This window comes from Protopterus annectens, chromosome 2.part0 (genome assembly GCF_019279795.1).
Source record: "Protopterus annectens isolate FY-2018-M chromosome 2.part0, PAN1.0, whole genome shotgun sequence".
Lineage (NCBI taxonomy): Eukaryota > Metazoa > Chordata > Ceratodontiformes > Protopteridae > Protopterus > Protopterus annectens.
The window spans coordinates 1065766381-1065787821 of NC_056728.1; positions in this window are offsets into that span (position 1 = coordinate 1065766381).

Below are 21441 nucleotides of genomic sequence, written 5' to 3' on the forward strand. Positions count from 1 at the left end.
AATTCAATGAAATATGTGAGAGGGGAAGGTAAATGTTCAAATTCTTATAAGATGATTGATGTGAAGGTGCTTATGTCACAAAAACAAATTGGTAATAATAACATTTTTCAGTACATATGTCAGAATAATTAATGGTGGTCATAATTCCTGAGCAAATGTAGGTAAATAAAAGCAGACATAATATTATAGGATTTGACAGTTACACAAATTCACATTGTAAAAGAGGGGAATTACATGACATATGAATGTCAGTGATATGCTGAGTTGAGATGACAGCTCACAAGGACAGTACATACATTATGGGATATTTGCACAGTGTGCATTTCGTCAATATAACATGTTGCAAAATAGAAATAGCTCAGAAGTCACAAGCTCCTTTTACAAGAATCAAACCCATTTCATCAATGTCAAGACTGACCTGTGTATTAACTGTACAACACAGAAATAAGCCTAACATATGTATGAGGGGAATCATCCTTCAAGGGAATTATACACTTTACTGTCCTACTGGTTATGCAACCCATATATAGGTGTGTGTGTGTTACAAATATGGGAGCAGAGTGTGACATACGTAATATCCTTAATAAGGCACTTCTGCCTGAAACACATATTGTGCCAGTTCTGGATTCTGACTCCCTATCTTTTGACTGACAGAATCTGCACATTAGTATTTTATAAACATGCACCACAGGAGAAATCTGATTGCATGTGAGCCACAGAAAATATTTCACGGAATGACATCAGCTGTGTCACCCAAAGGAGGTGTGTGTGCAGGCATGACTTCTACAGCTATGTGGGATTCTACATGTTGTCAGTACTAAGATGTGTAATGCACCCCTGCAACCATGTACATTCACACGCACACAGTCAGGAGAGTCTATCTGCTGTATTTAAATACCCTACCTATTGACTGACACAACCTACAAACAAGTGTATTGTATGCATGTACCACAAGAGTGGTCTAACTTTAGTGGTGTGAGAGTATATTATTGAAATGATGACCTTATCATTGTGTTGCGGACACTATGTGTTTGTGAAGAGAGTGAAAAGGGGGTGTAAGGTTAATCTGACCATGTGAATGTTCCTCATGAATGGGAGTCAAGCAAACACACTTGTTGAGTTAAACCTCCAGTGATGCAATGGCCACAACAACACATACAAGTGTTGATTGTTGTGAGATTATCTATCTGTGCAATCTAGAGGCCACAAAATACAAGTGCCACCACAGAAGTCTGACTTCAATAATATGAGATTGCACTTTATAGTTGATGACATCAGCATTATGTTCCTGAGAAGATGATGTTGGCGGAAGTGTCTGACTCACCCTGCAGTGTAAAATTTACTCCAGGCTACAATTTTATTAAGGCAAGCAGTTGTTGATATCATATTTGCACAACTCCATATAAACAAGTTGAATGCCATGAGATTAGAACCCACTACATATCTAGCTATTCGTCTAGAGAACAGAGTATTTAACACAATCAATTCAAAGCAGACTTATAGAGCCAAATATGCCAAGGCACTTAAATGTAATCTTCCTAAACCCAAAGACCTCTGAGATGAAGTACACATAACAGATACCCTCAACAGCCACAAATGTACTCTTTCTAAATAACACCAACATTAGCTCATACAGCCACAACTCATGGAGCCTATACTTCTAAGCCCGTAAGGCAAGCCACCACATGATTCAACATTCTGGTCATTGGAAACTCCATTGTGAAGCACAGTGATGTCCCTCTCACCAGACTGAAGAGAAAGTCATGGTCAGCTGCTTATCAGGGGCCAGGATTCACCACATTATACATGTACTCAGGTCACTGGACCATAAGTACCATATGACTCAGTCATAGTCCATGTTGGTGTAAATGACCTGAGACATACCTCCTGAGACTATATGAGGACAGCCATCATGGAGCTCTCGGAACATGTACCCCAGGCTGGTGTGAGCCTAGCATTGACCGTCATTTTGCCTTCTCCAAGGATGATGCCAGAATATGAATGAAAGATGACTGACTTTAATAAGTGGCTTAGTTTCTGGTGTCATTCTAATTGGGTGCAATATTTGTCAGCATGGCAGGAGATGGTCAACAGACCATGCTGATTTGTCAGGGATAGCCTGCACTTCTCCCTAATAAGTTTTTGAATATTAGCTAAAACATTGTCTTCCCCATAGTGCCTCTTTTAGGCAATGCCAAACTGAACATGCTTCTGACACAGCAAATCAAAATCAAGAAAATCTAAAGGTTTTACTCACTGCTAGGAGTCTAAACAAAGCCTCCACTCCCAAGACGTTCTCCTCACACTAGTGAATGTTGATATTTGTGTGGACCCTGGAACATGTTCAAAGCCTCAGACAGCACAGCAGCAGTGCAAGGTTATAATGCCTTCCATACATTTAGACCAGCTCCTACACAGACAGGGATCAAAGGAGGAGGTGTCTCAGTTTACATCAACAATAAATATACCTCAAGGCTGGTCAAACCGAGCAATGCACTTGAGCTTTTCCATGTTCAAATCACCATAGGTAAAATCCCTCGCCACTTCCTTTCAAGCTATAGGTCCCCAACTATAACACAGGAAACCCAAAAACATGTATTTAAACTTACTGGAAATACTTACCATCCCACCCAATACCCATATTCATGGGTGACTTTAATTACCTCACTATTAACTGGGAATCATATATGATACCAAAGGTACAGGCACAGAGATTCCTGAATTCTGTAAACACAAACTCCTTGGACCAGATTTTTAATACGCCAACCAGGGCTGATACAAGCATACTGGATCTGGTCCTCACTAATATGGGAGAGTGCTGCACACCCCTTAGTGTAATGTCTTCTCTGGTAAGGTCAGACCACAAAATGGTCTCCTTTGAAGTACAAATAAGCCCTGGAACCCCAGATAACCATGGAATATACAGGGACTACTCTAAGGCTAATCCTACTATTAACTGACAGTCTGGCAAACTTCAAGCCCCCATAAAACCAGGGAACATTGCTGCCTATGTGGAACTGATCACAGAAACCCTATGCAAGCATGTTAATAGCTGCTTAGAGGCAGCTGTATCCACCATGAGGAAATACAGAACTAACTGAAAATACAAGCTGCCCTGGTGAAATCACAATAGCAATAGACTGTGTAACAGGAGGAAGAAAATCATGGCAAAAATTAGGAGGTGCAGCACCCTGCAGGATAAAAGCAGTTTAATCAAAATTAACAAACAACTCAAAGGATAAAGTCTACTAAAGCTAAATTTGAGGTCAATATGGCATCCCAGACAAAGGACAACCACAGGGCATTCTTTAGCTATGTCCACAACCTAAAGGCAATACACAGTTGTGTGTAGAGCTCATTGTTACTGGAACCACCTATACTGACCCAGAAGATATAGCAAACTACAGGCAGACAAATTCATCTCCAACTTTACCCCATTGTCTCCCTCAATCTTCCCTCACGAAATACCATTGAATATATCACCCACTGCTGTCACTAGAGAACAGGTCCTTAATGCTCTCTCTAAGGCCAAGAACAATGCATCAATGGACTCAGACAATATCCCAGGATGCCTTCTAAATAGCATGAAATATGACATATCAGGGTCTCTGGAATTGCTATTTATCTGTAGCCTCTAAACACACTTCATGCCTCATGAATGGAGAACAACAGCAGCCATCCTTCTGTACAAAGCTGGACCAGCTACAGACCCTGGAAACTACAAACCCATAAGTGTCACTAGTGTCACATGCAAAGCCATGGAAATGATCAGTAGTGACATAAGAAACCTCTAAACATTGGACTCAACCCAGTTTGGTTTCATCAAGGGCAGGTCATGCCTACTTCAGTCTGTTGGACTTCTTTAAGAAGTTCACAAAAGCAATGGATAAGGGCAAAATAATTCACACTGCTACCTTGACCTGCCGAGGCATTTGACACAATATCCCACTTGGGCATTGCTGACAAACTCAAAAGGTTAGGTACAAACCCTTATGTTATTTGATGTATAGCCAACTGGCTCACAGACAGGAACCAGGAAGTTAGAATTGTGGAGATGACTTCTACAAAGAGGCCAGTCAAAAGTGGAGTCCCTGAGGGATTGGTCCTGGGACAGTTCCTTTTGGCATTTACTTCTCAAAGAAATGAAGGTCAATTCCAATGGCATCTGGCTGACTAAATATGGAGATGATTGCAAATTAGCAATTGTCATCGACTTGCTGAATGACACAAATGTTCTCCAGGAAGAGCTAACACAAACGAATAACTGTTGTCACAGCCATGGACTAAAACGAAATGCCAATAAATATATAATAAGATCTTTCAGTAAGCCATCCACCCCTGGTATCTATCATATTGACAACATACCCCTAAGATCTGAATCAGTAGTCTGGGATTTGGGGACACACATAGACAGCAGTCTAGCCTGTGACCATCACATTTCTACAGTAGTGAGGGAATTATTCTATGTCATGCAACTTATAAACAAAGGTATGACATCTAGGTCCAAGGAAGTCGTTGGGCCACTGTTTTTGACATTCATTAGGCCTAACATTTGGAACATCCACAGAGGTTCCTCACTAAAAGAATACAGGGCATAAGTAATATATCTTATGTAGACTGCCTCAAGGCCCTATCCTTGTATTCTGTCTCCTACACGCTGTTGAGTAGAGATCTATGCCAGGCATACAAGGCATCATCAGACCACCCCCCACCTGCTCTGATAGACCTCCTCATACCTCCAAACCATACCGAATTACTTGGTTTTTATGGAGTTTTGGGGTCAAATAATGGGGTGCCATGATTCCCGAGTGGCACCCCTTCATTTCTGACTTTTTCCTAGCTTTTTTTTTAATTTATTTTTTTTCCTCTTTTTGTTGATGTCAACATGTGCGTGATGATTTTAGCTTTGTCAGCCTGTCAGAATTGAGCTCAAGGGCTCACGTGCGGCTGCATTTCCGGCTGGCTGCCTCCTTATGTTTGAATCATCTGTGAGCGGGAAGGGTACTGCTGCATGTGTGTGTATGTGTGTGTGTGTGTGTGTGTGTGTGTGTGCGTGTGTGTGTCCGTGTGTGTGCGTGTGTGTGTGTGTGTGTGTGTGTGTGTGTGTGTGTGTGTGTGTGTGTGTGTGTGTGTGTGTGTGTGTGTGTGTGTGTGTGTGTGTGTGTGTGTGTGTGTGTGTGTGTGTGTAGGATCATAAAACCTGATAAGAAGGATGTTTTGTTTGGCAGTTAATGTTTAGCATTCTGTACATCAGTTAGAGGCAACTGGGGCCCCGGCTCCCCGAGTGCTCACTTATTGTGAGGTTAGCCAAGTGTAAAGCTGCTCACATGGTCCCGGTGTGGCATGAAGAAAATGTCTGAGGACTCCTGTTGGGTATCTGTGGTAGAGATTCAGTCGTGGTGGCAGGTCCCCGATATTGCCCACTTTTGCACTCTTTTCAGGACTGCCTTCCAGTTGCCGGACTTTGAGATCGAGGTAAGTAGAAAAAAGGGAAATGGGGAGCTTCTATCTCTAGTGATTACTTCTCTCTTGAGGTTGGTGGCACCTAGCTGGTATCCCCTGTAAGTTATAAGTTTTGTGACAGGGTTCCTCTGATTTAAAATCATTTTGCTGTTAAGTACTTTTAGTTTTGCTATTCCGCAGTAGTTTTAATAAACATTATCTTGGTCTATTGTAGCTGGAGGGTAGTCTGTTTAGGTTTGTTAGTCTACTGCTTGTAATTGTAATACATATTAACATTGTTGGATGTTTTACAATCGTAGTTCTTTTTACTTTGTTTCAGTCGTACTGAGCTGTAAAGATGTTTTAAAGAAGTTTAAAAAAAATGAATAATTTAGGCAATGTGTAAGTGGTGATGCACCTGTTCAGGAGCTTGGTGCCTTTTAGTTGTTGGATGATGCGTGAGGCGCACTCTGTTTATCTATCTGGGGCTGTCTGGGCTGTCATGAGCACTTAGTTTATTTGCATTTTTGTAGGGTGAAGCAAGGCCTGAGTCTGTTTCTCAGACTCCATAATGGTGAGCCCCCCCCTCATGAGGTTCATGTGTGGGCTTTTTGTGCCTTTTGCTTTGTATGCAAGATTTGATAGAGAGAAAAATTGGCATTTTTACACACTGAATGAATTGTTCGAGTCGCTGCCTAATGTAGTGTTTTATTTTTATGATTAAAATCAATATACTGTGAACTTGGCCCAAATCATAAAAATGTATCTGCTCTGCCCTTTTGATTTTAGCAGATTGAAAACAGTTTTTTACATGCTAAAATATAAACTTTTTACTGCTTATGCAGTTAGTGCAGCAAGGTCGTCACCTTAAACAATGCACGTGCTTCATATTGTTTACAGGCAGCATAGATACTTTTATTAACATAAGTGGCAATGATCTTTCAGTTCGTGTAAGCACTTCACCATTATAGGCAATCCTGTCACCAAATAACAGCTTGGATACCTACGCAAAACTGGCCTAAACTAACAGTTGATACTGCTTATTTTATGCAATCTGAATTTATCTGTGTAAGATTTCTAAGACTGTAGAACTTCTCGGCTTAAATGGCCCAGTAAAGTTTTATTTTAATCCATGTTCTACTTAAGTTGTATAGTTGTAAAATTGCTTTATATCTGTCTCATGCATTCCTGAATTGCACCACAATTTTTGATTCACATTTCACATCTTGGGTCCTTTTATGAAAAGAAAAATTGTCATACTTTCTCAACTTTTGCTTTGTGTTCAATGTGCATCTTTTCTGTTAAGGTGTTGCTGCTTTGGCCTTTGACTTATCTCTTGTCTTCATTCGTCCAGTGGTGTACGAGGTTCTTGTGTTGCCTGCTGATTTCTGCCATTTTTTCCCCCTTTTGTTGAACATCTGTTGTACATCCTGTTTAATGTGGGATGTCACCAGTGTGATTTTGTTTCTAGGGCTAGTCTTGGGCTTAGTCATGGCAGTCCTGGGTTGGAAATAGTCAGAGTAACGTAAGGGATAAGTATCTCAAGAGCCACCAGATTTAAGAACACCAAGGACAGGATGGTTGGAATGGTCTTCTCACAGAACACACTTTCCTGTAGCAGAGTACAAAGTAATATCCAAATAATCATTGTAGAAGTAAAGCAGTTTGTACACATTAGTGTTTATGGTAAATGAGGCGAAATAGCCAATTAATGGGGCATTGGAATGTCTGCAGGGGGACTCTGGTCTGGTGCCATATTTTGGTTGTCTGTTTTTCAGTTTGAGTTTGAAAGTTGATATCCCACAATTCCTTTGGAGTGGGTGGGATTACATACTCATGTATGCAACTTTTATGTTAATCAGCGTACAGATTTGTACCTATTTTTCATGGGCCTTGTCCAGATTTTTGATGTTTCCAGGTTGAAAGGTATGGACCTCCTGCATATCTGCTAATTAAACAAAACCAGAATTACCCCTTCTAAAAACTTAAACCTTGACTGTAGTATAAATAGGGCCTGTTGGAGAAACAGGTATGTATCCCAGAGAATACTACTTCTCTGGAACAGGCCACCCATCCATGTGAAGCAGAGTTCCTCCCTAAACTAAGTCAACTTTAACTTGGACAAATGGATGGGGAGCAGGAAATTCATCCTTAGCTTGACACCTATGTCTCTCATGGGCACAGACAGCCTATAAATTGTTCACCAAGCCCCTGCTTATACTTATCAAAGGTAGCAGAACTTGTCAGAGATTTGTGATGCATGACTAGACTCAAAAAGGCCCTTGTGTTTGTTAGCCTAGTAAACAACTATGAACCTATATAAAGGTAATGGTGCAGCTATGGAAATATAAGGGGTGGGGACTGATTGGATCCAGACAGACCCTTACTGCTTGTTAGTTGGAGGAGATCTAAATCAACTTTAACTTGATTTAAAAGCCTGCATTTGCACTTGTTTCTTTCCTGTAACTAGTCTAGTGCAGTTAGAGATTCTTAGTTTTAGCACTTGAATTTGCTTATTCGTGCTCAGCACTTGTTCAGAACTTGTTGTAAGCACTAAATAAGCTACTATTTACTATAGCACTAAACCTTCCTCATTACCTAGAGGAAAACAGTTTTTGCACTTACTTTTTTCTCTTGCTTAGCGAAAAACAGCTCTTGTACTCACTTGCCTCACTTATCTAGAGGAAATTTTTTTTTATTCAGACATGTCCAAGGGTTTGTTCTCAGTGTTCTCTCCTGTCTATCTGATGAATCTGGGCATCTTGGGGGCAATATAGAAATTACCTCATGTACACAGACAACCCTCTCCTCCTACCACCCAACACTACAACCCGTAAGAGATGCACTTATCTAGCCAAACTGGAGGTAAAGCTCTCTCCAACCAAGACCGAACTTGACATTCAAGAGGAGAAGGTAAACACTTGCACCACACCACATTTATTACATAGTCTCACTAAATATACACCACCAAAATCCACACATGGAAACACAAAAACATTCACAGAGGCTCTCAATAATAATCTGCCCAAGCAACAGAGACCTCCAAAGCAGAAACGCAAGCAACTTCCGCCCCCCCAACACAACCCAAATGACACATAGCCCACAGACTCAGTGTGCCACTTAACCACAGCCAATAAGGCAAAACAACGTATCCAACACACTAGACATAGGTGACTCTATAGTCAGGCACACTGATGTCCCACTCACCAGGTTAAACAAGGAGACGGTTACTGTCAGCTGCCTGTCGGATGCCAGAATCAGTCACATAACCGACGCACTCAGGTCAATCCACAACAAGTACAAATATGATTCTGTCATTGTCCATGTTGGTGTGAACGACCTGAGATGTACCTCCCTAAACTACATGAAAAGAGATATGGAAGAGCTCTCTGATCTTGTAGCCCAGGCAGGTATGACCCTAGCCCTGAGTAGCATTCTGCCATCGCCCAGAATGTACTGCAGTACAAGGACAAAATGACTGACTTCAACAATTGGCTGAGCTTCTGGTGTCATTCTAGTGGGATCCAGTAACTGTCTGCTTGGGATGACATGGTCGACAGGCCACCATGCTTTGCCAGAGACCTGTCGCCCCTGGGATTCTGGATACTGGCTAAGGATCTTGCCGCCCCTATAGTGCCCTTTTTAGGCAAGGTTCAAATGACAAATTCACCACCATAAAAGGAACAGGTAAGCAAAAACTGAGGGTAATGCTACTCAATGCTAGAAGTCTAAATCTCAAAATGCACTCACTCGAGGCACTCCTTAAAATGGAGAACATCTGTATCTGTGCAGTGACTGAGACCTGGTTTAAGGCTCCAGTGAGCACCCCTGCACTACCAGGCTATAACTCATACCACACTTTTTGGCCATGTAACCTGGACCGGACTACCAAAGGCGGAGGTACGTCCATATTCATTAAGGATATCCACACCTCCAGGCTAGTTGCTCAGCATAATGCATCCGAGGTTATCCAAGTGCAACTAACTCTAGGCAAAACTGCAATCCAAATTGTAGCTTGCTACAGATCCCCCACCATGCCCCAAGATTCCCACTCCTCTTTTCTTTATGTACTGGAAAATATTAGGGTTCAACGAAACACCCCAATAATGGGCAATTTCAACTACCCCACCATTAACTGGGAAAACTACTCATGTACCAACTCCTTCACACAATGCTTTCTGGAATTCATAAACTCCAGTGCTCTGGATCAACTTACCCTCACCCCCACCAGGGGCAACAATATCCTAGACCTAGTCATTACCAACATGAGTGACCAGTGTTCCACACCTGAAGTCAACTGCTTGTTGGTCTGATTTGACCGTAAGCTAATCCTTGATATCCACATGCCACTCCCACCCCCCCATTAAGGAAACCATGGTATAAAATTTCACCAAAGCCAACTTCATGCTTCTTAAGACAGAAGTGGTGAACTTCATGACACCCATACAGATGGACAATACAGTACAATACAATACAATAATGAAGTATTTTATATTTCTCTGTACTTTTACATTTAAGCATACTTCTTAAGAACTGCAAACTACAAGTAGTAATTGATCATGTGTGTTGTCAAATTATACAGATATCAGTTAACAGCAGGGCATCTATGCAACTTATGGTAAAAATAAATGATTGTAATATTTTCTAAAGGATTTTAGTACTGTATTTTTTGTTTGTGGAATTTGAACCCGTAATGTCTTACTAGAATATTTTACTTGAGTCCTACAGTTAGTTTGTGCTACAGACTGCAGCATACATGCTTGTTTTTTCTGTTAGAATATGCATGCTTAATCTGCTACCACTTTTTAGAAGAGCAATACTTTAGCTGATATAATAGCTGTGTTGTGCTGCATACATAACCCTTGCTTCCCTCAGTCTCTCCATACACTCATCATAGGCTTCTCTATTCACTCAGTTCTGATGGTCAGCTGTGGAATGCAAAGAGAAGAAGAGAAGAGCATTATTCATACATACCTTGCCTACATGTAGCTTTCTCTCTACTATTGATTTTATTTATTGCTATAGTTACACAATTGTGGATATCAGAATTGCTGAACTCATCCAACTATTGGTTGAGTGTATCTCTCTTGTGCCTTTTTAGGTCATTGAAATAATGCATGTACTCTTCTCCAGTGCATGGAATGCCAGTTGCACTGGACCCAGCCTTGGCCTGACTATTCCATGCCTCAGACTTGTACTGAGAGCCAGTGTAGTCCCCCCTGCAGGAGCATTCAGCTGTGGTGCTTTACAAGGATTCCACTGAAGAACCTGGACTCTCAAAACCCCACATCTCTGCCCTAAATTGGGCACCTTCCCTTTTACCGTCAGACATGTCTAACCAAAAAGAAACAACAATAATAATGAGTGATTTCTCTGCAATATGTATTATTGCCTTTAGTGGTAGTGAGCAATCCGAACAATGATGTCAACCACATCTGCATGATGTTAAGTAGACAGCAACAGTGCCAATCAGACAGGAAAGCAGTTTTTGAAATTGGAAGTTTAATTTGGCACTTGGCATTAGTTTGGGGGTTGTCTCCTGCTGTAAATGATACGTGATTTAACTTTGTATACATACTGGTGGCACACATTTTATGACCTGACACATTTTTTGTGTGGTTTTACACACTGATAAAATTAAATTTTGCAATGTGAGATTCAGACATATGCATAAGGAACAAAACATTTTCTTCCACTGCAGTGATTTTTTATCCTTGCAACAAAAGAAACGCTTCTCAGACTTATTCATTATTTACATGTCAATATACATGACAGACTTAGGGGTTAACCATGTATGTGTGTGTGACCTGACAAGGTCCTTGTTTATACATCAATGTATACATGATTATTATTGAAGTCTGAGACCAGTCAAGGCCAGAGAACACAATTATGATTTGATTACAGAAACATATTAGACAGTATACCCTCACTTACACAAATAATTCATATGAATTTATTAAAATTGAATGTACAGCCCTTAATAAAATTGGGAGTGTGTAATAATTTTTTCATGTGAATTTTAATATAAAGTAAAATTAAACAACAATAAAAATAATTGTAATTTGCTGTATTAGTACCAAGGATCATCTGCATTGCAGCTTTACACTTAACACTTGCTGCCACAATAATAGTTACAAAACAGTTGGATATTTTTTCCCTGTTCATTCTTAACTTCTGGGTGTTAACTGCTGCCCAATATTGCTTAAAATGTTTGTCCAACGGCAAAACATAGAGGATTTATTGTATCAATTTTGAAATTGTCTACTGTCTGCTTCCTCTCTGCAGGTGTTCTAGACCTACAGGTGTTGGAAACATTTGTTAACTTCCACACAATGCTGCTTAGCAAGATTGCGCAATGGAAAGCAAAATATGCAGCAATGTATCCTTTTTGAATTCGAGAATGTGTGCATCCTGTCTGATGGTGTTCTCTCTGTTTCATGTTGGGACAGTACTCCAGGTTTGTGCAGTGGTAAATGATACTTAAACAGGAGAAGCAAAACAAAACTTGTTTTACCCCTGAGAGCAGTGTTTCTTAAGTTTGATCCTTAAAAGGCAAATGTGAGACTTAAACTATTATTAATGGATAGTATATAATGTGTGGATCAGCATGTTTAGCCATGTGCTACACACATACAATTCATAGGTGTAGTTTATTTATTGATTATCATAAAAGTACATTATATGACATCTATTGTATTTCTCTGTTTCCCCTGTCTGTGCTAAGCTGCACATCGCCCAAACACTGGTATTAAAAAAAAAATGTAAAATAAACAATATTACAAAATAAATACTAGTACACGTGAATGTTTTTACACAACTCTGAATTTGAACTCTCACACTAATGAATGTATAAAAGGCAGTAAGGGTGTTTTATTTCTCTTTGTCACAGAAACAGCTTTGCAGCAGGAGTGAAAATCATTGTGCATACAAGCAAGTCCAAAATCATCCAAAGTATTAGTGAGACATACAACACTTGTATACTTCTGAGCTGCTTGCACATGTGTTAATTTCAGATGTAGTGCAATGAGTGATCACACAACCATTGTTGTGACTCTTGTTTGCAGAAATGCAGCTCTTCTAACTCTTGTATGGTATTTATTCCTCTCTTATCTGAGCAGGTGTGTCTTTCCATGCCTTGATGTATGTTTGGGGCCATCATGGAGGCACATGTATGTTCTAATAGGGCCGCCGAAGAATTGCTTAGAGTTGTAGATGTGGCACAGGCTGACATGTGTGACTGCATCAACCGTGTTGCCAATTTAATGGATTGGATGAATGACATGTTGGAATGGGCAGTGTCTGTGATGGAACATCTGCTGAGAGGTCGACATCATCCACATGGGTGTAGGTCAGCTACATCATATATTAGCTGACATAGCCATGCCTGACCATGGTCCCATAGTGGCACTACTTCTACTGCTCTGTCAGTGGTTGATGTGTGCACACCCAGACATGACAGGACATGGGGTCATGGTCCTGGGTGTACTCAAGAGGAGAGCTCACCCAGCAGATATCAGTTACATTCAGGTAGCAGCACAGCATCTGACCATGGCAGAACCAGTTGTCATGGTTGAGTATGATGATAAACTGCCACCTCTATCATGCATGGCTCACACATGTCCAACATAGCAAGATGCAGAGCTAGCACAGAGCTTGTCTGTGTTCTTGTAGATACTCACATACCAATTTCACCTGGAGTGCCCACACAGACACACACAACAGTTACATGATTCAGTCATGAGACTTAAAGCTTATTCTGTCTTAGTGGCCATACTTTATCCCAATGTCTGCCTGTTTCTCTTTCTTACTAACATTTACTCACTTACCTTTTGTGTCAGCCTGGTCTTCCTGCCACCCCCCACCACACACAACATCTTGTGCAAGTGATGATAGCTGTGCCATATCTTTGCTTTCTATCTTTTGGATTCAGGGACACATAGACTTTGTGTCTGATGCTCAGGGAGCATAGATGACTTAGTGCTTAGTATATCTGTATAACTGCTATTCCAACTGTGGAACTAAAAGTATAGTCTATTTAGGTTTTTGTACAAAATGTCATAGTTTCTACATAGGAAAAACAGAAATAACTTTGAGAAGGAGGATTTACCAACACTTATATGACGTCTCCAAAAAGAAAGAATCTAATGCTTTTTATAAGCATTCCATTTTGTGTCAGAATATGGAACTCAAATTTATTGTCTTAGAGCATGTCATGGTAGATAACAGGGGAGGTGACTGGGAGACCAGGTTGGAATATAAGGAGCTTCTTTGGCAGCTTAAATTAGATGCTGGTAAATTTCCTGGTCTTAATGACAGCATCAACTTGAGTAGTGTCCTAAAGCTAAGAATGGCCCGTCTATAACTAGGTATCAATGCACTCATTTTTTATACATTTTTATATATTTTTACATATTTTTACATCCACTTATCCCTTCCGCATTTAAAAACATTTAAAAATGTCTTTAACAATGTTTTTAATAATGTTTTTAGAAATTTTTTGGTTTAAAAACTTCTTGCATTTACAGATCTAATGTATTTTTGTATGTATTTATTTAGTTGTTCATATTATAGGATTAAAATTGTCAAGTAAGTTATTGGTAATATATACTAAAGCCTTATATTAAGCGTTCACAACAATTGTTTAAATATTTAAATATTTAAATATTTAAATATTATTAATATGCAATGTTAAACCACTAAATTATGAAGCAGCAAAGAAATGATAATTTTCTTGGTCTAAGTTGCAGCTTTTAGTCTTTGAACATTATCTTGAAAATATATTATACATATTACAATGTATTGAACAACTAGTGTTGAAGCTAGACATACTGTACTGTGATTGTTCATTGTTTTAGTTTTAGTTTTGGTTATAAACAGGTTACAGTTTAATTAATTGATTTTAACACAATTTAATTAACAAGTCACATGACTTATTATCATTTCTATTTAATGAGAACAAGGCTAGTAGGTTTTTATCTTGACAAAGCTCGGTACTGACCGAGTGAAAGCACTTGATATACTGGATATATTGGGACATTTTTCGTGTGGTCTATTAAAGTGTTTTACGTGCACCTTGTGGTTCCTGCTTTCTTTCGTTGTGAACACTTTGAAGTTATATCTGTATTTGTGTTGCTGTTTTCATAATTGTAATGCTTTCTTACAGGTTTTTGTAATGTGTACATCCCTCCCACACTGTTACAGCAACAAAGCTGGACTAAGCCATAAATAAAAGTGGGCCAAGGTCTGAACAATAGAGTCTTTTTAAATATTTTGGTCTTACAAAGTTAGACAGTTGATAGAATCAAACAGTTTTGCAGTGTCTATATCAGTTCATCGAAAAGCTATTTATTGAAGCTACAAATTGACGAACATTGTCCTAGGGAAAGCCAACAGTAGGCCACCCTAATGACTGAGAACTGAATAATAAAACTTAAAACCTACCCAAGTGGGGGGGGGGCTATGCTCCCCACACCCCCGATGTGGGAGACTGCATCCCCACACCCCCAATAACTAAATATACCAACTCTGAGATGGCACTACACTGGGGAAAATGGAAAATTCCAGATGGTGGCCAACAAATGCCTTGCCCTGGGAAAAATTTCCCTGAAAAATCTGTTCAATGATTGTTAGCTTCATTAAATAGGTCTTTGATGAAGAGGTGTTCGCTGCTTTGTGATATGATGAAATGTCATAGACCCGGTTTTGCATCATTATTTTTAAGATTTTTCTGAGGGATATGAAGTCTGAAACCGAAATGTGTATAATTAATTTTTAACTTCTCTCTTAAATGATTTGCTAGCACAAAAGTATAAGGTCAAACGTAGGACATTCAGTGACCATCAGTACTTTTGAGAGGTATGAATCTGTTAATCTTTGATGACTGAGGCATATTACTTGATAGAGGACACATGTATTTACATAAGTCACTGCTGTAACATGTTGAAGTCATTGCCACCAATCAACCACCTTTCATTTACTTACATTACCAAGTAACAGTATGCAAGGATATGACATCCATTTGTATTACTAACACATTTTTTTAATATTCCAGGTTTAACACTTAGTGTAAATCTGGCAGTTGCTACAATTTTAGTTTGGGGCTGAGTCTGTCTGATGCTAGGAGTACACAGCCATTACATGAGTAGGTAAACATTGTGAATGTTGCCTGGCATTAATTTTACTATAGGTATGTGCATAGGATGAAGGTTTTAGCCCCTTAGGTGGTGAGTGAGTGAGTGTGTTATGCATTACCTCTTAGCAAATTCGAGGACATATTGAGCACACCTATGTCTGCCTACACTCACAGCAGCTGCTGATTCCAGCTTTGACTCCTCACCTGCTTGTGACTGTGGTGACCTTGCAAGTGGTGGTGGAATGTGTGCCCCTTCCTCTTGTTGATCCTGCTGAAGGTGTTTCCTCGGGATGATGTTGTGAATCATGGCACAGACAGTGAAGATTTCAGTACATGCATGTGGATTTTACTGCAGGGGTCCCCAAGATGTATCTAGGCACGAGAACCGTGACTTTAGCAGCACAAACACACACTCTATGATATTCCTTGCTAGATCATGTGCCTCATTATAGCATTCTGTGCATGTGTGTGCTCTGTGCACGCACGCATGTGCGTGTTTGTGTGTGTGTGTGTGTGTGTGTGTGTGTGTGTGCGCGCGCGCACTTCTAATGGCCATCATCAGCCACAGTTCCAGTGCATAACCTGCTTCCTCCAGTAAATGACCCTGTGGAATATCACTTCTAGCAAACATCTCATGCAGGTGGGAGGTGTGCCAGATATGTGAGTCATGGTAACTATCTGGGTTGCCAGCACAGACATTCAAAATGATCACCTTAGCATTACACATGACTTGACAACTAATGGAGAGGAAGCCTTTTCTATTTATGCACACCCTTCCCTGTTCCTTGGGTTTTGCCTGGATTTCTATATATGTATAGTTTGTTGCACCCAGTAGTTCAGGGTAGTGTGCAAGAGGACAGCTCCTGCATATTTGTGGCCCTGTCCTCATGTGTATGTGGAAAACATACATAGTCATTGGCCTATTGGAGCATAGTATTCAGAAATTGTTGGAAGATCCTGGATGCTGATGATTGTGACACCCCCAGCATGCCCCCTAGTTGGTCTCTGAAAGGTAACTGTAGCTAAAATTCTAAGTGCAACACATACCTTTCTCTCCAATGGTATTGGTTCCCATCAGTTTGCTCTTAAGTTGAGGATGACAGAGGTTGCTGAGATCCTGTAATGTGTCTCCATCCACCCTGTAGCACTCAACAATTTCCACCTTATCCAGATTGTGATAAGTTAAACGGGGTCTAAAGCTCTTTTCCTTCTTGGCTGTGGTCTGTTAGCAACTGCAGCAGCAACAGCATAGACTTCAGCCTTTTGCACATACACATGAATTAAAGCAACAGCAGCAACTAACATTCTTTCTGTGCAGAATTCTTTCCATGGCTGTATTCTAATAGGTTTTGGAGTTCACAAGGAAAACCAGCATTAAGTCTACACAGTTCCTTTATAGTTTGTTGAATAGCTCCACCATTTTGGATTGGCTGATTAGCATACAGTTCAGCTGCTTATGCTGCAATTAGCATACTACAGTGTTTACCATGTTTGCTCTGCAGTACACAGTGTGTAGAACTGCTCACTGAATCCAAAATGGTGGGCTATCATGTCCGTGCTGGGCCACAATGCGCACATGGTCTTAGCGAACCATGTAGGGTTTATTAAATTTGCCTCTATGCCACTTCTTTTTTTATATTTAATTTGAGACCATTGTACTTGCAGAAGTTGTTAGCAATGTCTAACATGCTGGAACAATTGTGAGTCATTTAAAGATTGAATACCAATATCCAATTTACAATCATTTGCTAACTTAATTAGCCACAGCCCAGCACTCCTGGCCTGTAGTTAACTACGACTTCTGCAACTTTAGTTAACCACAGGCCAGTAGTACTGGACTGAAGGCCTGAAAAATATATGCCAAATAGGAGATGTCCCAAAACTGAGCCCTGTGGTATACCACTAGTAAATTTTTCCTTTCAGAAGTTGTACCTGCAACTCTGCCTACAAGGGTTTTTTCAGAGAATGAGTTAGCTATCCACCTCACAATAAAAGGGTTTATACTTAAATTTTCAAATTTATCAATAATTCCTAAATGGGGAATAGTGTCAAACAAAAGTATTAGCCAAGTGTAGATATGCTGCATGCATTGCATAACCATTCTCCACTACTTCTTGAAGAGTAAGGTTTTTCTGGACAAAGCCAAATTGATGAGAGTCCAGGTTTAAGATAGTTTCACTGTATGGGAAGTCTCTGGGACAGGAATCTATCCCTCCAGCATGTCCTGTTTATTGTGATGACAAGGTTTAGGACCCTAGACCATGTAGCTCGGAGGGATTGGGATTTCTTTAGTTGTAACATGTCCAACAGCTCTGGGTTTGACATAGCTTTATATCTTAGGCAGAGATCACCTCAGAGTAGGTGATATGCTACAGAGTAAAGCTGGAGTTTTTTGAGGTGGTCAGTGTAGGGCATCTGTTTGAGGCCAGTAATCCTCTTTGTGAGGTACAAAATATAAAATACTTCATTATTGTGATCATAAATTGTATGTCACATATGATGGTACTATTTATCTCTTTTTTATGTTACTCCAGCCGTTATCTCTCGTTTTTTTCATTTTTCTATGTGTCATCAAAATGTTTCCATGTCTTGCCTCTGTGGAAAATCACAAAATGCTTTACAGCACAAGGAAGTAGGCCAATCATTGTGGCTCAGCCTGCCCACACTTCGCCAGATACTGCACCAATACCCAGTACTTCTGGGGCACAACCTGGAATACTACCTCTGCTACCCCTGCACTACCTGGGCCCACTAAATCAGGCAGCTCTACCCTGGCAGCTGGTGCTGTGGTACCCTTCAAGAGTACTGGCAAAGGTGGTGACTCTGTCACCCAAGCCAAATTGCCAGGGATGGTGTGTAGGGTCATGCACAGGAGAAGATGTCAAGCACCCCAACAGCCAGTGGAGTAAGGGGCAGTGATGATAGTCCCATGTTTGATGGTCATAGACCTCTGTTGTCCCCTCCCTAATGCCAGTCATGGTGTTCCCCAACCTGTTGTGTCTCTCACAGTACCAGTCTCTTCCCTTGTTTGTCTTGTCTGTCTGCATATGCTTCCTCATGATCCTACTTCCTGAACCAGAAATACCTTCATCCCTTAACCAACATCCCTCTCATATGGATGTAAAAAAAAGAGGGGAACTTATCCACAAAAAAAATCTGTTGTCCCTTACATAGCTCTCAACTTCAAACACGTGTCTTCTCTACATAAATGATTTGGTCCAGTTGGCTATATAACATGAATGTGCTGGTGTCACCTCTCTCTATTGAGATGTCAGTGCAAATTCTGCTAATATTCTATACATATTTTTCATTTTACACTGTTAAAGAAGTAGACTGATATGTTTTTTTTCCTACCTTCCTCCTGCATATTCCACTATTGCTTTCACTTTGTTCTTCCCATTGCTTGCCCCCCATTGCAATACTTTCCTATCAAAATCATTTTAACACCTTTAATCTGGTCAAGATATAAACCCCAGGATTCATTAAACTCTGTGCAGGAATAATGCTATTCCTGCACATAGCGGATTGTGCCCGTTCAGCACAGAAGTGCACCTTGCATATTCATGAAAGTGCACTGCTGAATAATCTGCATGGGCACGATCCATGAACGAGTGCAGAGGGCATGTACAACCACTGCTTGCATAGAAAACATGCCCCCTGCACTCAGGAAGTGCTGTACGGCACTGTGAAAACAAAAACAGCATCTGTGGACACTGTTATCATAACCCCAACTGAACATATATCTGCAGAATGTCCAGATTTGTTCCTCATATGTCAGGTAAGTTCCTCCTGCTGTTCTGGCAAAGAGCTAAGAATTGAAGTAATTAAATAATGACAAACAGTTGAGTGTAAGACTCCACATCCTTCAAGTAAGTCATGCTAATGCAAAACCTATTATTCATTAACTTCCTAAGTTTGTAAGAGCAATATATAAAATCTGTCCTCTTTGCCCCCCATCATGTTAGGCTTCGTCCAGATTGTATGTTGTAAGAGGTGGATAGGTATGACTCTTAGCCATATGCACATCCCTAAACTAAGAAAAATAAAACAAATAAATATTTTATTTTTTCCCATCCCCACTAAAGTTTAAGCGTAGCTGAGTGGGTGTGCATGTCATGCAGCTGTGCATAGCATAGCTTAAACATCTGAAGGAGCTAAATAGAAATATACAGCCAAAGCAGTCAAAGTGAAATAGTGCAGTGGTTAGAGCTTTCGGTTAATATCCAGTCATTCGTGGTTTGGACCCCAATACAGTCCATTCACTTTTATATGTAAAAACAGCACGAAAAGTATCTTTTCTATAAATAGGTAGCGAATAATGTGTATTTGTTTACCAGGGTAGTGTAGCACATCCAAATGTGAGGTGTTAGTGTAGTACAGATGTGAAACCCCCATATAAATACTAGTGCCCCATACAGCATAGCCACAAAATAATATAATGTAATGAAAGCACATAGGGGGATGTATGGAAGGGAAACATATATATCATAATATGTCATTAAGAAGGAATCAACCTCACAATCCTGATACTCCATAAAATGAAAGCTGAAGAACACTAAATAATGCTCAGCAATGCTTAGCCAGTGTAAGCATTGCTTAAATTTGAATTCTTAGCAATAATTAGTGTAGTTAAGCAGATTTGCACACTGCTAATCAGTGCTTAGCATCTACCCCTTTAAGCAATGCCTGTCTGTGCTAAGTGGGTTTGCCCATTGCTTAGCTTAGCTCAGCATATTCAAAATTGTCCAATCATGGCAAAGGGCAGGAAATCAGCCCTATTTAAACCTTGCAGGTGAGAATACAGCCCATAGCCAGTTGTAACTGATCACTGCAGGCACTATGCAGGTGTTGTTGAGGGTGTGCGCTTTCGGGTGCAGCGTTGGGGCATTCAGGAGTCCAGGGTCATGGTTGGGCTCCTAGAAAATACCATGAAGGGAGACTGCTGAAGGACCAGTACCAGGGCTCCCAATAAAAAAGGTGGAGGCCTAGGACCATCTCGCACGTGACCTCACCAGTGCTACGTCTATCCCTCGGACTAGTGAGCAGGTCCAGCACCATTATGCTGACCTGATGCATAGGAAGAGGGATCTTTTGGACCAGTGGATCCAAGACACACAGGCACAGAATGTCCCTGAAGTGTGCAAGTATCAGTATCAATTAGTGTTTTGCAAAGTCCAGCCTGAGTATGCAATCAATAGGTATGCATAAATGTTTATTTATCTCCTATACAGCTGCAGATGAGAGGGTTACAAATATTGACGCACATGCCAGCAGGCTGATAAGGCTGTGCTGGGAGGCTGGTGAGTAAATATATATTTTGCATTATTCAGAGTAAATAAATAGAAAATAGTAGATTGTCAACAACTAGTAGGTGTACTGCGTGCAATGAATAAAGGACTGTCAACAGATGAATAAAGGTCTCTGTAACATTTAATAAAAATAAAAACCCCAGACTATTGTGTTTACTATGTCATGTTGTTGTAGGAATATAAATGTGTACAAGTTCTGCATAGTTATGTGTTTCTGGTAGAGAATAACTGTTTCATGCAACTATTACTGTAAATCTAACATATATCTGTTGTCTGAAATGTGCAGTACAGTACTCATTACCTAGGGTATTTGTCTAACTACAAGGTCAGATTGTGCAAACCAGAGAGTACTAGGGAGAAAAAAGTCAAGCATAAGTCAGCAGTTCCTCAGTAGTTCATTGTGATGAAACTCAGCTGTGGTTTACCTTTTTGCACAAACAGGCATGGTTCGAGCCCTGGCAGTGGTAGTACACTGAATGCATATTGTCAAACAAGAATATGTGAATATTTGTATAAATAGTCAAATAGTATTAACATACATTATCTTCACAGGTCTGC